General features: G+C 39.9%; 1 protein-coding gene across 9 annotated transcripts in view; it reads right to left on the bottom strand.

Moving 5' to 3' along the window:
• TENM3 (teneurin transmembrane protein 3) overlaps positions 1-18,388 on the bottom strand; it is a 2,356,642-nt gene that overhangs the window by 491,060 nt on the left and 1,847,194 nt on the right. The window contains exon 2 of one of the 9 annotated variants that reach the window (XM_090036137.1): positions 5,280-5,317. The exons of the other annotated variants lie outside the window; for them this stretch is intronic. The gene's annotated coding sequence lies outside the window, so the exon portion shown is untranslated. The remainder of the gene's footprint in view (positions 1-5,279; positions 5,318-18,388) is intronic. 9 annotated transcript variants of the gene reach the window in all.

Below are 18,388 nucleotides of genomic sequence, written 5' to 3' on the forward strand. Positions count from 1 at the left end.
CCATCGCCACCCACCCTGCTCTGCATCTGGCCGGAAATCTCTATGCCTCAGGTAATGGGCATTTTTAGATTATTGGCACCCTCCCATTCCCCATTCACGCCGGAAAACAGGGCTTTTACTTTACTAACCTATGGCGGAATTAATTAGTTTACTTCGTTCTAATTGCACCACATGTGTAGATGCTGACATTTTACCACAGAGCTACTTAGGCAACTTCAGTAAATGTCTCGTGTAGATCCTCCCTATATGTGGCAGTTAGCTAAGCAGAGTTCTCAGGACAACAACTGAGCAGCTGTGGGCTCAGTTTGCCTGGCAGGAGAAGTGGTGTGAGACATACAAGTTGCTGGCATCTCTGAGCAACTTCTGAGAATAACAGGACTGCTATAAGTCAAAGTGAGTTATAATGAATCTGCCAACTTTCTGACTTCATATGAATAAAGGGTAAAATTGCCCAAGTCATAGGTCTATATGTCTCAATTCTCTACCAAAAATTCACTTATTTGCTCATTTCCTGGAAGAGAAAGCAAAATTTGCCTAATATGAATATAAAAATTAGATTTTTAGGGAAAAAGATTGTGCCCTCTATCTATTCAAACCAATTCTCACACTCCATGTATTTGCCAAGTTTCACTGATGATTCAGTGGATGCAATTCAATCAGGCAAAGGGGAGAGTCTTTTAGGCCCATATTACATACACAGAACTTAGTAGTCCTTTTAATGCATGCTGCTTCTGGAGAATAAACACCTTGTGGTGCTTCAAAATTTTTTGCCTTGTTGACATCAATATTAAATTTGCTCAGTTTGCAAGTAAAATATTTTCTCCTAGTCTTCAGATAACAAATATGCTCTATAAAGCAAGATTCACCTGAATAATCCCATTGCAGTCATAATCTGAAACAATAAGTACATTGTGTAAAAACCAAGGAAGGCTAATTAGAATACAAAGGTGAGGACAAGGGTAAAATTTAGCTTGCAGATTCCTGAGTGATATGAAAGATGGACAAAGCTGAGCTTGATATCCATACTAACTTGAAGTCAGCTTATGGCGCTGGCTGCAAGACTCTCTCCTCTTCCATAATAAATACATTATTAGGGAGACAACAAATACCACCCTATTATGTTAACTGCCCAAAATAACTTTTCAGGGTAAAACCACACCTTAGAGGTTACTGCCCCTCTGAAAGCAGATACACAAAGCAATACTGTTCAGTCTTAAATACAGAAGAAAAACGTGCAAGAAAGTTAAGATAAAGCTTGAAAAAGGTTACACATTTATAATGCAGGCCAGCTCGTCTGTCTGAGGCTGAGAATTATAACAGGGGTGAGCAATTATTTTGGCTGGAGGGCTGCTTATGAGTTTTGGTGAGCTGTCGAGGGCTGCAAGGATAGTCCTGCCCCTTGACAGGTGCCCCACCCCCTGGTCACCATCTTGGGACCAGAAGTCCTGCCCCCTAATCCCTGACATTATTATTTAGGCTAAAAAGTATATTTGTTATCTGTCAGACAATAGTAACAAATACGGTCCACAATATTTATTTATGCATGTTACTTATTTGACCATAAAGGCTACATAATAAATAATACTAGTATACTTACTGACAATAAAAGACTTAAGTGCCTACGTCTAAATTTGTGATCCCAACAATATTCAACCTCCAGCTAACCCCAAGTGCACACAGGTTTACCAATCATTTTCTTGTGCAACTTGAATGTTCCCGAGGCAGTTGTAGTTCTGCCTTCTCCACATGCTCAGAAATGTTCAGTTCTAAGCTCCAGGTACTAGCTGCTTGTTGCCCAGGTCTCACTGCTATCTAGAAATTAGATGGATAACTACTGTATTTGCTCAAATATAAAATGATTTTTCCCCTCCCCCAAACAACATGGGGGAAAAAATCCTCACCTTATATTGACATAGAAGGACACCTCATTAAATACATGTCTATCATTAAACTGCTTCCAAAAGCAGTATGTGTTCAGTAATGGAAATCAACTATGAAGTTGATTAAATGCAGGCAACACTGAGCATGACTATAAAACATATGGTCCATATTGGGCAAACATACAGATGGGAACTTGCCATCATGAGAGGTTACTGTAGCCCATCTGAAAAAAAATACATGGTAATGCCTATTGTGCTCAGCCCCCCTCAGCACCGACTCTTTCAAGGTATGGTTAGCTAGTACTTTGCATACATTTTGACATCCTCTTCACAATCAGATCTGAGCTGTGCCTTTCCTTCCCATTTCCAGTGATTCCTGTTTCTTCATCAGCCTTAAATTTCTGGCAAACATCACCAAATGGGGTTTCAAACAGTTCACCCAAAATCCCTATGTCATGAGTCTTTTGGCTTTGGACTAATATCATGCATAGGTACTATGCACTGTACTATGTATAAATAAGTACAAAAGTGCTGCTTAAGTGTGTTTATGGAGTACCTGTGTTAAACCTTGCAGCAGTTTCAAAAAAGGTACAACGCATCAGTTCTAAATGAATTGTGTCTATGAGTACTCAGTACAAAGTTAGTATTTCTGAAGTTACTCTTCACTTCCATGTAGTTAAGAAGAGCATAGTCAGACAATAACGAAGGCAGGGAAGGTGCTTCAGGGGGAAGAAGTTGGGGGGCAGAGACCAAGAGCTCACCTGACCCCCCCAGTTCTATTTTCCCTGCTGTAGCAGTGGGAAGGAGACACATTCAAGGCAAATCTCCAATAATTACATCGTATACCCGAAAAATTATAACAAATTTATAAATTTTCCATTCATAGAATCTACTTGGGGGGGGGGGGCGGGCAATCTTATACCTAGGGTCATCTTATAGTTGAGTAAATGTCGTATTTAAGTTCCCCAAAGGTTCTGATCCAGTAGATATGCTTCGAGCAAATCAACTCACACTGACACTCTAGCTATCAAGCTAGAAGTTATGTTTATCTGTTCATGCAAGTAGGTACTCTCTACTCCTGCTGAAACTGAGGTAAGTGCAAGATTCATGGGACCACAAGAACCTTGCCACCACATCTTAGTAATGGGGAACTCAGCTTGGAGAGGGGAGTCCTGGGTCCTAGTCCCTGCACTGCTTATGCATTTTATATTATATAGCCATGGGATAAAATAAAATAAATCTTGGAGAGACCAGAACTGATGGCACCCCCAACAACTGAATGCCTTACCAACTGGGCTACAGAGTTATGCACCTTGAATGCATTATTTTTGCTCCCAGTATTCTTCCAGCCCTTACTGAAATCTAGTCACTGTGCAACAAGAAATGTGAATGATGCCCCCCCAATCTAGATCAGAACCTGGAGGTCTGGGTGCTCTCCTGGGAGCTGGGAGATGCAAGTTTGAATCCTTTCTGGCTGAGAGGGGCATTGAATCCAGGCCTCTTACTTTATGGACAAATTCTTTAACCACTATGCTATTATATAAGCAGACAGACACTACCACATCTCCTTTTCTAGATTCCTTTTGAAGGGACTGAGACTTGCTGACAGAGTGCTTAGCCTGAGAGGAGGATTCCAGGTTGTGGATCTCAAGTGGATAGAGACTTCTCTCACGGGGCCCTAACTCAGACACTTTGCTCCAGAAAGGGTAGGAACTACAGACACTGTGCTCAGCACTTCTGGTTTGCCTGAAGGCCAAAATCACAGGAGAAAGTTTTTTATTCTGGAATCCTACAGATATACAAGTCTATTGTCCCACTTGAAGTATTTATGAAGTACCAATATAACCCAATTCGAGTTAACTGCCATTCAAGCTGCCTGTGTAAATAACAGTCTGGGACAACTGACCCTTTTTCTTAGCCTCAGAGACTCCCTACTCATTGAGAAGTGCCACTCTCTCCCCAAGCAATGGAAACAGAAGGCAGGCACATAAATATGGAGTATAATCCGAAATCCACTTTTAGAAGCCTGCCTTGGAGGCTTCTTAGTCCTTTGCATCTGGCTCAAGATATTTTTACTTCCCTGCCCCCAACACTGAATGGATAGCATATGATTGTTTGACAAAAGCATTTAATAAAACCTTTTAGATTTCACTTAGTTGCTTCATTGTCAATGCTACAAATACTCTATTCTTATTAGATTATCATGCCCACACATTACTCTAAAAATGAAGTTCTATATTACGCATTTTTATGTACAACATTGACCAGAAGTAGTGTTTTACAAAGGATGTATTGATGCCAAGATTATAACAGGTGGTAGTCTTGTGATCTTGGCAGTTTTCCTTCAGAAAAAGGATCAAGTGATAAAGTAATGTTGTGATTCATAAAGGCCACTGTGCTAGCAACTCAAATCAATCTGTCTTTAAGCTGTAACTTTGGTAGTGTTATACTGTAACACCTAAAATTTTCCATTGTTAACTGCTGGATCCTCTCAGTACACAGCTGAAAAAGGAAAGACATGAGAATATGCTGAGCTATAATTAGCATATTTTGATGACTTCATTGTATTCATTCCTGATTGACAACTGCTTCTCAGAAAAAGATAATCTACAACGACTAACAGCTTATTTGACTTTCAAGTGAGTCACTTTGTGTCTATTCAGCCCAGTTGCATTTATTCTGCCCAGCTTCACATTTTATTCTTACACTGAAGGAGACACTGCAAACAGGAATAAACCATACACACAAGGCAAAGACTAGCTGTATTTAGACTTTATCTATTTAATAGCATGCTCATATGTGATGACACTTTGATTACAATCAGATCCCTTTCAAAATGTACATGAGGGTAACTAATATTGAGGTTTGAAGAGGCCCTTTTAGAAAATCTAAATATGCTTTCTTAAAATAGAAACCCTGGAAAGGATAATATGAGACACAGACCAGATTTTAGGCTAAAATTTGCAAAAGAAACCTATTTGTAAAGCCACCACTAGGTTCAAAGAAATAGCTACAGATTTTCCATACCTCTGAAAAGTGAGACCAATTTCTTGGATTTCAGAGCCAATGTAATATAGAAATGTAAAAATATCGGTCATAGTTCCTTTCTGTTTTGAATGCTGAGAACAATGGGCATCAGAATTAACGCAGCTCATGATCCCTACTCGCTTCATGTACTGTCCAGCAAAAAACCCTGTATTTACAGACTGCTTTATATTTAAGGAATGCAAACAGGGTAGACAAATTGTTTTATGCAAGAACTGCCAGACTTGAGTTTCATACATTAGTCTAATAGGTACTGTACGGCTTTAAAACTTTAGACTCGTGAACAATAAACTACCTTACACTGTTGTACAAATCAAATATTTGCTTCAGTTTTAGTGAGTGAATTCCACTGACCTGTAATATGGTCGTAGCTTTTAAGTAACAAGCAGAATCTAAAAGGAAAGAAATAAAGCATTATGATGCTTCTTATTTACAAAATTATACCCATTTTCTGTGCTTTCAAACTCCTCATTGCCTGAGTTTCTCTTCATTTATTACAATTTTAAGTTTTGCAGGAAAGGAGTTTCTTTTTACTAGGACACATAATATTTAAGACTATGTAGATACAAGAGGAAAATAGAGTTAGCATTATACCGAGATAATGTGAGAGACCTAAAGTGCCTAGTTATCAAAAGGGAGTAAGTTGTCCACAACTGGACATATTTGCAATTAACCTACACCAGTAATCTTTACAGGAAAATGCATAAAAAATATACTTCTACCATATTTGTTAGTTGGGAAACCAAAACTACAGTTTGCTGGGTGGGTTTTAGAATTGCATGTACAGATTAAGTGTACAATTATGAACAGCATGGGGACTTCTATTATTTAAAAAAATATATATCTCTGGCCTGACTTCCTCCTTTGGGATGATACGGTATTTTTTGCTCCCAACAGCTAGAATATGCCTTAAGAGTATTTGGGTAAGGCTTTATTTCTTTGGTCCTTCTCATTAGTCTGACCTTTCCCTTTACAGATAGAATGATTTGCTGAAGAACAAATTTCAATGTGTTTTAGCTGAGAAATATGTAGACACTGGGTGCATCTACATATGTAATTAATGAGACTGAATATACTTTGACTCATTTTGAGCCAGAGTAATCCAATCCCAATGGCACTGTCTACACATGCATTTAAGCGCAGTAATTTATTGTGCTGCCAGATACCATTTGTATCTGGCAGGGCTATCCCCCAGCACAGCAAATCTGTCTGCTGCACCTTATTTGCCATGTATGCATAGATGGTGATGCTCTACTGTGCAGCAGATTAGTCTGCTGCGCAGTAAAGTATCTCATGTAGAGGCACCCTTTTTGCAGCAAATAGGTCCCCATATTTTCATGGCACCACCACACACACCCTGCAAAATCAGCTACAAAGCTTGGGTCAGAACTATTCTGCAAAGACCATATGAAATGGTCTCTGACACTAATTGGACCATAGACTATGTATAATACCTATCTACGTCTTAGATACTTATTTTTGTATAGAATTATATTTTCAAAGCAGCATTTAAAATAAGACAAGTACACATTTTATATCAACTGCTATACCTCTGCTATTGGTATTTTAATATAAAATACTGTTTGAACTACTGAGTTTATTTCTACAATTTTATATATGTGTGTGTGTGTGTGTGTGTGTGTGTGTGTTTAGAATTGTATGCCAATACTGAATTCCAGTACAAAAGATTACATGACACTTAAGTACTTTTCTGGACTAGAAAGTCCAATACTAGCACTTGTTATCTAAATTGTTCTGATAGCAACGCTTTAAAAGTTAAGTACAAATGAAGTATACTTTCTTTAAGTCTTATTAAACTTCTTAGGCTCCCACCTACATTTCATTTTGACCCATTTAGCCAATTCTAAAGCCGTGCACCTCGTCTATGCTAGGCTAAGTTAATTAGCAAGGGTTTAGTTAGCATGTGTTATTGTGGACAAAGCTCCCTTGTGCCAGGGCTGGGCAGGAAAGAAGAGCTAGTGAGTGGAGGCTGGAGGGTAGTCAGTCTTATCTGGTTTGGTGACTCAAAGACCCCCACTGCTGCTGCATCCATGTACCTGGATCCTACATGTGGACAGCACGGAGATGCTCCTGCTGCAGTAAAGACTTTGGGGAATATGGGGCGTGGCGATTCTGGCATCACCTGTTAAGTTGGTGTTTGGGGCTGGTACCCTGCTCCCCTCTAACTGCATGGGCTAACAATAAAGTAATTTATCCTAGTCTAGACAAGACCTACAAGAGTAAATTTTAAACAAAAACAGCAGAGGTCTTACTGTGCAGGTTTCTGAACTCCTGTAACCTAATGTTTTCAATCTTAAAAAAAGACTTGAAAAAGACTTCTGCTTACACTGATATATCTACACAACAAAGGGAGTTGCTAAGCTGTAATATTGCTTATTAAAAAGTTAAAGGAAGGAACACCCTGGCCATCTTCTTAAGTATTTCATACTTTAAGAAGGCTGAAGACTAGAATAAAAGCCAGATTCACCCTTTAACCTGGTTAATACTCTTATTTACCTATGTAAAAAAGATAAATGAGTATTTTATGCCTTAACTTCTGACATTTTACCACATTTTAAAAAGAAGTCTCAGAAAATGGGGGAAATGGACTGTTATGGTACCTCACCTGGCAGCAATATACTGTACTTAAGAGACCACAAGTTCACAAATGGACTCTGAATTCTAGTTCCAGGTCAGTAAAATGCTGCTGCTGAGCTTTGGGAACCAACCTCCACAAAAGGACAAAAAAAGGGGTTTTGTCTCAGCTATTATAATCTCTATGTATTGAGACATACCATTAATGTGTTCAACATAGCATTTTCCAGACTAGCAGAAAGGATGTCACGATGGGAATAAATCAATAGTTTTGAAATATTTTATTCATTATTGCTTTATATCCTTAAGTAGTCCCTTACTAACTTGTTCAAAAGGCAAGGCCCTGCTCTGAGGAACTTATAATCTATTTATAAAAGTGAAATGCCAGCTTTTTGACACCTTAAAATATCAAGCCAACATACATCAAGCCAAAGATAGACAAGTAATTTCATACCATACTGGATTTTGCCCTAATCTTAGTTGGAAACCAAATTTTAGTTTTAGTTAATAGCAACCTGATTTAGGGGGTACAAGATGGTGTAATAAAGAAGGCTTAAGATAGGTAAATGGTACTAATCTATGTTGATATAGATATTACTATTTATTATTGAATTCTCTAATAAGAGCTTTTATTGCTTGAGTTTACTCCTATTACCAGAACTGCTAAAGTGTCTTATTTCAAGTGTTGGGTTTCTATTGACATGACTAAAAGAAATTCTTGATTAAGCAAAAGAGAATACCTGTTAGTTCATGTCATTTGAGCTGCTTTTCAATTTAAATTCAGAACACTCATTCTGAAAACCTACTGTAGCCTAAGCAACAACTTTCATCATAATTAATCATGTGTACTAAAGCCTACTAAAGAGGTATTCAATTACTTCTGGAAAAAATTACAGGTCTGTATATACTCATAAAATGTTAAAATACACAGTAGCCCAAGTATTTAACTGGAAACATGCTTTAACAAAATGAGAAATTTACATTCTGAACTGAATTGAGACATAAAGGTCTCAACAGTATCCTAGGAACGTTATTCCTTTTACCATGTAAATATCTAGCTAAAGTTTTGTAATAATTTATGTAAAATTAAACTCAGCTGGCCTCAAAGTTACTGGATTGACTTAGTGATTCTAGGGGGGTGGGTTTCTCGTGTGTGTAACCTTGATGCTCTGTGATATGAAATGACTGCTTTCTGGATAGAATTTAAGATGGATGCGGGGAGGGGGAGTTGTTTGGGTTTGGTTTGGATTTTTGTTGTGTGTAACTTTTTTTAATGATAAATATCTAATGGTTTGTGGTCTGTATGTCACAGACATCTGTCCGACTTCTGCAGTTGCAGTCAACAGATGTATACATGTTGCAACCTACCTAATTTAGATAAGAACTGATGAGCTGGACCTTCTCCAGTAGAGGAACTGAATTTTGATATTCTTCCCATCCCTTGGCATGAGCTAACCCAAGTCTGCTAACCTGCCAGGCATGTTGCAAAACCCATGTTTTTCCCAGGTCCTGGGGATGGAGGATTACACGAAAGATTGTGACTGTACAGTGCAAATTAGTCTTTTCCTATGCTGTTCTGGTTAGCAGCTGCTGTGTTTGTGGGTGCTTGCATTTTAACATATGGTAAAGACATAGTTATCTACAAAATAGGTGTCACAATGCCTAAATTTAGGGTCCTGGAATTCCATTTTCATAGTTATTCACCTAGATAGCACACACAATATATAGGGAGAGACAGATGTCTCAGAAAGGCAAGCTGACAACACCTGGAGGCTGAATGGGGAGCCACTTAGAGCTACTCAGCAGGTAACATTTAAGCCTAGGGGTATCTGAACTTTGGTCCCCAAGTCAGGGCTGCAAGGGAGGTGTCAATGTCCATCTGGATTCCAGATAGAACTCTCACTTTTTTTAAAAAAATGCTGCCAGAGGAGGAGAAGATGGTGATAATACTGCCACTCAACTACCTACTGGTCAGAGGATTTGCCCAGGAAACAGGAATTCTGAGGCAAGTGCTCTGCTCAGAGGATTCAGACACCCTGCCTACCTCCCAAAAGACTTTCCCCTAACCTGTCGGCTTCAAAACAGGTTAGGTGGGAACACCCTCTATTCCTATCCGTTTTCTTTCCCTCTATGCCTCCTGAGCTACTGTGCAGTGAATAATACAAGGCTTCTGAAACCAGGAAGAGAATAAGCTATACAAGGAGCATGGCTCTACACTTGTGCTTAGGGCATTCATCTGGGAAAGGGAGTTAACAGCCTTGGTCCTCAGTACTGAGCCTGACCTGCTCAGCAGGACAAAAGATTTTGATGGCAGTAATGCTGCACATAGCTTTCCTGTGGAAGAAGTTTTCTAGAGTCAACAATGTTGGATCATTAGTAATGAACTTATTCAATTTGGACAAATCCAGTGACATTGGTTCATTTTAAAGTTGCTTTGGCAAGCAGGTCTCCAAAGCCAGAGCTGGACTTAGAGACAACCAAACAGACAAACAGGCCCAAAAAGCCCACTTGACCAACAGAAATGTAAGCTGTATCACAACTGTGGGTCCAGTGATGCCTGTCACACAGGTCTTCTCTTCATTTTTCTCTTAAGTAGCACTGACTATAAAACATAGTTTTCACAGAACAAACAAACAAACAAGGGTTAAGATAAAGTTTTATTAAAATTCATTGACATTTTGACAAGAATAAACTGAAGGGTGCCTGGGGCCTGCGATACTCCTAGTCTTGCTGGAAGAAAGGGGTAAAAGATTGCTAAATGTCCTCAACAATTTTCCAGAAGCTCACACTGCAGGCACAGGTAGGAGTGTGCACAAACTGCTCAATAAAGCAGTCTTTTACAATTTACACCATTTACATGTTTATTTACTTACTAACTGCTGAGTATACACATTCAAATGATCTGGAGAATTCTCCCAAGTTTGTTCTCTTGGTAGAGAAACTTACTCAGAGTGGTGTGTACAGACATTCAAATGCTGACGCCATGAACAGTAACGAGCTTGCAGTGCTAAGACTGTGAGCTGGGGGAGGGGAGGCTAGGCACACAGCTCAGTGTTCTCTGCAGGTTCTCTTAATCTGCCTGCTGACAGATGGCAGCAGTGCATAGGGCAGCCCTGATTAGCTGACCTAGACTGCCCATGGTCAGCCTGTTTTCCTGCAGCACAATGAACGAATTGAGAAGCAGGCATGTTCTGTTCCCTGCTAAAGCAGCACAGTCCAGCAAGTGACATACTGTTTTCTAGGGGAGAAGAGAAGGGAGATGCCAGAGGACTATATTTTCTTCTGAGAGAAGCCACAGCCCATACAGACATTTACTCTCCCAGGAGAAACTATCCTGAGGGTGATTTAATCCTGGTTGTTCCCAAATTATTTTTCTTCGAGTGGCCATTTTTGCCCTAGGAGAAGAAGCCTGAGTGTATACTTGTCTTTCTCATGGTAGAGCAGCAACTCTCCCAGGAGAAACTGAATACCTATATGAAGCCAAAGTCACCAAACTAAATACTAATATATCCTCTCGGGCACACCCAAGTATCTATTTTATTTACTCTAGAAAATATAAGGGGTAGCATGCAGTATTATAGTTTTGTTAGATTATACTTTAAAAGCCAAATGACAGAAAATAATGCAAGTTTCTTTACCTTTTAATTTAACCAGCTGTTATAGCTAAGTAAATTGGTATAACTGCTCAAAGAAAGTTGATTCAAAAGCTATTCGTGTGTAATTTCAATAGCTCAAACCTCAAACATACATTAATTTATGCAATAAAGGCCACTGATGAAGCACAAGAAAAATGATACATGAGGACTCTGGGTGCATTGATGTATGAATACTTTACCTCTGATCCTGAAACTAATGGAGAATTATAAGAGGCAAAGAATGGTACAGCTTTACTTCTTTGTATGTAATAGAAGATCCCAGAATATGGGGGTATGTGAGAACTGTGTGGCAACCTGGATGCAAGAGTATAAAGCAGAGGTTCAAGAGAGGTCCTGGAAATATGAGTGGAGTTTTCAGCAGAGGTAGAGTTTAAGGTCAGACTGCACTATGTAGTAGTGTTGACATTCAAGGGTCAAATCAGATTTTTAGATAAAGGATATGTAAGTGGAGAGAAGTCTGGGATGACACCAAGGTTATGAATGGGAAGTCTAAACAGAGAACACAGGGAGAAGTTGATTTGTATCCAAGAGAAAACTTCTGTATGGGGCATTTAGAGAGAAAGCTAAGACAAGCAGAGAAAGGAATGACGAGTTACTAAAGGTGTCAAGAAATATGCACAGTTGAGAGTTGTCAGCATGTAACTTCTGTTATAGGCAGCAACAAGATTAAGGTAGCAGAAGAGAGCACATGTCCAGGAAGTGAACGTTGTGGGTGGAACTTCAAAAACCAGGGGCCTTGGTACAGAGAAAAAAATTAAGAGAAACAGTTTGTTAAATTTTAAGATAGCTAGAAAGGTGCCACAAAAAATTAGGAGTTAGGAGACAGAATGAAATATGAGAAGAAAAACAGGTGAGGAAAGACAGTGAAGATTAGAGAAACAGAATTAGTGTAAAGGTGTGGCAGGAAACTATTGAGTGCAGTCAACTTTATCATGAATTATGTCAATCTTAAATATAAATTCCCTGAACCTACATGGCAAAAGTGAGAATTTAACACTAACACAGGAGAATGTAACCCTAAGCAGACTCACTTTTACTACTGTGTGTTTTATGATAAAACTGTTCTCTAGTTAGAGATTATTATATAATGCCTTCTATAGAAATGGTTGTGTTAGAGTGATACTGTTGCTGTGATGGTCCTAGAATTAGGCGAGAGGCAAGGCTTTTTGGGGTGATATCTTGTACCGGACCAACTACATAGTTGGGACAGAGTTAGACAAGGTTTGGAACCCTGATGAAGAACATCTTACATTCAAATGCTTGTCTAACACTATCCCCACTATGTAGTTGGTCCAATAAAAGATATCACCCTAAGAAATCCTTGCCTCTCTTTTATAGAAATGACATTTAAAAATTTATTAACTTAATAACCTAAGCCAACTCTTATAAAGCAAAGCAGCAAATGGGCAAGCTCACTGCAGTGTTGGCTACGTTTAACCTTGTATTTAAATGATCTGACTAGATAGATCTATGATAAGTGAAAATACCAGATGTCATCACATATCAGCAATAATTGGTGCTGTATCTTGGAAGAATCACCCCAAATTAAAAAATATTCAGCAAGTGTCTTTGATCAAAGAACGACTCAGTACATGCCAACATTTCTGTCTTCTCAGTAGTTAAATACTAGTCCAGAGGATTCTAAAATATATTTTCCCTTGTTCCTGTCAAACCAAAGATTTAACAGAACCTAGTTCTTCCTTCCAGAAATTAATAAGCATCACAGAACACATTTATAATGTGACAAAAATCACACTGCATCATCAACTAATTCACACTTAAGGAGGAAAACAAGGCAACCCTCTTCCCTGTTTTCTGAGCTACAGAATTTGATAAGCAATGACATTCTGAAGAATTTTAGACGCTTTACAACCCAAGCTAAAGAATTCACCCCTGAAATTGCACTGTCTGGAGTACAGAACCTTAACAGTGTTCCTTTAGCTCTGCCTAGCTTATGCTCACTATTTTTTTTTTTTAAGGTATATGAGTATTTGATATGTCATTTGCATTGCCTGGATCACAGTATAGAAGATCACTGTCCATTCCAATTGATATTAATGAATTAAGCAGATGAGGTAAAACAATATGAACAGACCTGAAAATGTAAACACTACCAGATATTTTCCAGCTTCCTCTTTCAAATTATGTAAAAATGAACCCAACACCCAGAATAAGGGAAAAGCTTTATTTTTGTTGCAGGAATCAGAAAAACAGAAAAAGGAGGGAAAACCAGGATTAAAATATTATATCACAATGATTACGTAAGTGACGACAGACATCATTACATGGTACTTTACTGATCTTTGTTGTTTAGTCAGGTGATACACTTTTCAAGCTGCTATAAAAGGTGAGTATTAATTGCCCCAAATAATTTAATATTTAGTTAGATGTCAATTAAGGGAATTAAAGATATGTTACTCCCTTTCCCCGCCCCCACCCTCATTTTCTCCAGAACTAAAAGCCGTTTGTGTAGTTTAAGAAAATTCCAGAGTTTACATTACTTTCATTGGGTAGTTTTAGGGTTATTGAAGATGAATTGATGCTTGCTCCCAAGTAGAATATTTTCATAAGTCTGTGCAAAGCTTCGGTTCCCAATTCGATTTGGAGGAGATTCAGCTCTATTCGGTGGCCAAATCTCCAAATCTGAATTGAATCAGGAGACCCATTAATCTCTCTGAATTGAATTAGTAGCCTCTGATTCAATTCGGAGAGATTTGATGACTTTGACATAGACACACCTTTGTATGTTTTTTCTACATACCTCAAGATACCAGGTGGCTAGTGAACACTGAGATGGTGAGGCAGATGGAGCATCCCACAGTAGCACAGTGGCGGGAGGCAGGGGGGTTCCCAGTGTGCTCAATGGCAGACCCAAAAGTGGACCAGAAGCACTTCTGATCCAGTCCACTTCCAAGTTCGCCATGGAGTGCACAGGGGACTGCCCCCCGGCTCGGCAACTGGTGCCTCCTGTGTCTGGGGGGGCACCCGGTGTCCCCCCATGGCTGATCACTGAGCCGCGGGGATAAAGGGGTGGTCTCCCACATGCTTGGCAGTGGACCAAGAAGTATTTCTGGTCGACTTCCAGGTCCACTGCTGAGCACATGCCCAACACTACTGTGGGACAATCAATCCACCCCACCATCTCAGCATTCATGAGCCATGCCTGATACCTCGAGGTATATAGAAAAAAAGATATATAAAAGCTGTGTCTATGGCCGAACCACTGATTCTCCGAATCAGAATTGAATCTTCAGATTTGGATTCAGCTGAATCGAATTGGGACAGCGATCCAAATCAGCTAATCTAATCACTGTCCCCTAATCAGGCTGAATCCGAATTGAATACGACCCGCTTCGCACACCCCTCATATTTTATCCTTTTCCTGGAAGTGTATCACAAGCCAGCCGCTATGACTGCATTCAGCACAGAATAATTTTTCATGTAACATTGTTTCTATTGAAGCAGCTCTAAAGCCTAAAGCTGTTTCAATTTCAAATTACCACTGCCTTGCACATTCTTCAGCATGAAATAACTAACTCTGCTGAACATTTATTTACAGGTGACCTCTGTAGGTTGACTAGACCTTGGTACTACTGTATTTTAAAGTGATTCCAGCTCTGAACACAACTTCACAGACCAGTGGTTGACATTACAGCGTCAACAAGAACAACCTCAAGCAAAATCTTTATATTACTGTGTCACGGGGCGAGAACCTACGAGCGGCTGTGATTTCTCCTGGCGCCCCCTACCATGCCAAGTTGGCGATCAAGCATCCTCGTTCTCGCCCGCCATGTCTTTGATGATAAGAGTTAAGGGAGGCTGCCTTTTGTCCTCCTTGGCATGGTACCCCTGGCGTACTCCTGCCAGTACCCCTTCTACAGATGATTCTGGGCATTCCCGCCCCAGGGCTATGCGTGGCTCCTACCACCCCTTATACCACACCCCAAGCCTCTCAGATGTACCAGATGTTGTTGAGTCAATTATTGGTGCTCTCGCCCTCCCTGGGGCTTCTCCCTGTGCTCTCAACCTCCCTGGGGCTTAACGCAAGCACCCTTTGGGCTTCTTGCCGGTGCCCACACTAGTGCTCCTCACAATTGGGGCTCAGGTGGCTGTAGCCATGCCTGGCCCCCCCAAATCCCCTCCCTGGGACTCCTATTCCTATATGGCTCAGGCGGCCTCGGCCTTACCTGGCCCTCAATCAACTGGGCCCCTTCTCAGGGCTGGGGTCCGTGCACCCCTGACTGCTGTGCCCTCTCTGGCACCCCATGCTACTGGGGAGCTCCTATGAGGCCTCCTCCATCCCCTGTTAGCCTCACCCAGTCCTCCGGTGTAACAACAAAGAAAAACCATAAGCCAATTGGCTACAACTCAGACTAAGCCTCCTGGCAAAATGTAAACCTCTATGCCACCTGGCTAATCATCAAATCGGATCCCTACCAGGGCTTTCTCCTCCCAGTATCCTCGAGCCAAAGCTATTCAGGCCATCAAGCTGCCTACTCCAGCAGAGCTCCTTCTCCCATGGTTGTTAAGCCTCAGCCTAGGCTGTTTATATAGGCCAGGCCCTGCCCCCTTCCGGTCAGCTGACCGAACTGCGGTTGCCCCGGCAACCGGCACCTGTACCTTTCCCTAGGAGCAGGGTACTTCAGTGCACTGCAACATACTGAATTTCACTCACTGACTAACTAAAAGTTTGATGACCTCAAGCACTATGGAATTATGAAGAGTGAGGTCACATTGCTTCTCCTACTTTATCATGCCAAAGTTCAATGATGAATATGTCATGAACACAGATATATTATACATTTATATATCCTATGGGTGGGATTTTTTAAAATGCTCCAAAGAAAGAACAAAGACAAAGAAGCACTTTTGAATAATCCAACCTACATATGTAATATGCAAATGTATACCCACGTTCACCTGTATGTATATGCATCTAAAAGTTTTAAAAGAAAGTAACACACATCATTGAAAACATACGTAAAATGGATAAGTGGATGAATTTTTGATCTTTAAACCTTGTACATTTGCAAGTTCAACTTAAAAGTGATTCTACAGATTGTTTTGGAAAAACAGAAAAAAAGTTTTTAAAAATCTTGTATTAAAAATATGCATTAGGCATATGCTACACCTGAAGTAGGGCAATCACTTTTGCCAGTTTTTATCCCTGCTGTATGGTTTCTTTTCTTCCCTAAAATAAAAGAAAACGGACAAATACAAAACAAAAATAAAACCCCAGCTTGATTTGGTGAACACCATATTCCTCAAATAAGATGATGATAGCTCATAGCCATTTTACAATGGAGAGAGAGCACGCAGGAAAGCATGCTCAAGAGAGTAAGAATCAATCATCATCAAATGGCATAAACAAACCCAGTCATTTTAAATAAGAAAAATCTCTGTTAATAGGGATACCTAATTCCCTTTTCATTCATTCTATTTAAATAGTATTTCCTGGTGATGCAGTATATAGAATGTGGTGACCGCAACTGTGCTACAGTTCTCCAAAAGGAGATTATTTTTTTTGAGTGCCAGTACTCTCCCACTGTGAAGAAGTCTTTAGCAAAACAAAAAGCAGTCAACCTTCATGGTTCTGAAGAACCCGGGTTCCTTTTGGAAGCACTAAAGCATGGCACAGTAACCACCCATACTGCACCAAACAGGCAGCAAATGCATAGATTTCTCCACTATATCACTGTAGTAGTGTGCTATCAGCGGGGAGCACACCACTATGGTGACGTAGCTAATGATCATGTGTAAATCAGCGCACCATATGGTGATGTGTAGATACGCCCACTGAAAACCTAGCAGATTCACCAAGCAATGATAAGGGATTTGGAAGTTTTCAGAGACACAGCTTTTAAGCCCAAGGAGTCCAATGATCTGCATGGAACTTTTACCTACTCCATGGATCATCCAAGCTAGGTGTCCATGTGCATGGTCTCCCTTCCGTGCAATTCCTGGACTCATTAACAGCACTGCTCTCTGAGTAGGAGGCCTGTTGCTGAGTCTACTGAAGAGAAGGAAACTGTGTTCTCTGTTCCAGCCTTTCCACTGTTACAGTTGCCTTGTCTATTTATAATCTTTATGGTTCCCTATTAATTCACGCAAGAAAGCAGCATAGCACTCTTGGAACTTACAATGCTTCAGCAAGCTCTAGTGGGAACTCCTACAGAACTCCTAAAGAAGTTTCAAAGAGGAATGAACAACCCAAGGGATAGGTGGGACCAGGCCATAATTTTGTTCCAAAAGTAGTAACAGACCTTTACTTGGTTTAGCAAACCGATTTCCATTTCCTAAGTATACGCTGTGGAAATTCAGAAGGAGAGGGTGTCTAGCATGAAACACAGAGATAAATATTGGTAGGAAACGAATAAACAGAAATAGTCCTGGAAAGTGGGAATTCTCTGAGGAAGATGGGGGTTTAGGAAGTAAGACCTACTTTAATAACTGCATTTGGAAGAAAGCTTGAAGTTAATTATAATTTAAATATAAATAATATATTCACAGACGTTGAACAACAGATCTCACTGCCTTGCATTTAAGACACAGTTGTTGAAGTGCGCTGATTGTAAGCATAAATGTTCATATTATGAAAGAGGCAGATGGTTTGTTTAACCAGAACATTACAGTCTGACATCTCTTATCAATTGTACTGATTCAATGCTAATGAGAGTAAATGGAGACAGATTTGCAGGAATCTGTCTCTCAAGAAGCAGTATGTGAATCTTTGAAATATTTTATTTCAGAAATATTAATGCTAGTTTATCATATGCCACTGCTTTGACATCTGTAAAGTGCTTCCAGTTGATAACCAAAACTACAAAAACACGAGATGCACTTTTGTTTGTGGAGGGAGTACAGGAAGAGTAACAGCTGTACTCTGATTTAATTTATCTCAGCCAATCACCCTAGAAGCATCAAAGCTCACTTTTTTATCCTAACATTATTGTTGTCCCTGGAGTTGCACATCACAAAATTCCACACGCACTAGGATAGATTAGGAGCAAGGGAAAAAAAAACAAGCAACAACTTGCTCTCTTCCTTACTACTCACACACTGACTGGAGCACAGTAGAGCTCTTACCATCTGCTTTCCTCTAAAAGTGACTATCCGAGAGGCTATAAAAAATATTAAGAAGCTCTGCCTGAGAACTCAGTTGAATCTATGGGCCAGTAAAAGCCACCACCAGTCTCATCCTACCACTAAGCA

This window comes from Crocodylus siamensis, chromosome 2 (genome assembly GCF_052110815.1).
Source record: "Crocodylus siamensis isolate JL-2025a chromosome 2, ASM5211081v1, whole genome shotgun sequence".
NCBI classification, from domain to species: Eukaryota; Metazoa; Chordata; order Crocodylia; family Crocodylidae; genus Crocodylus; species Crocodylus siamensis.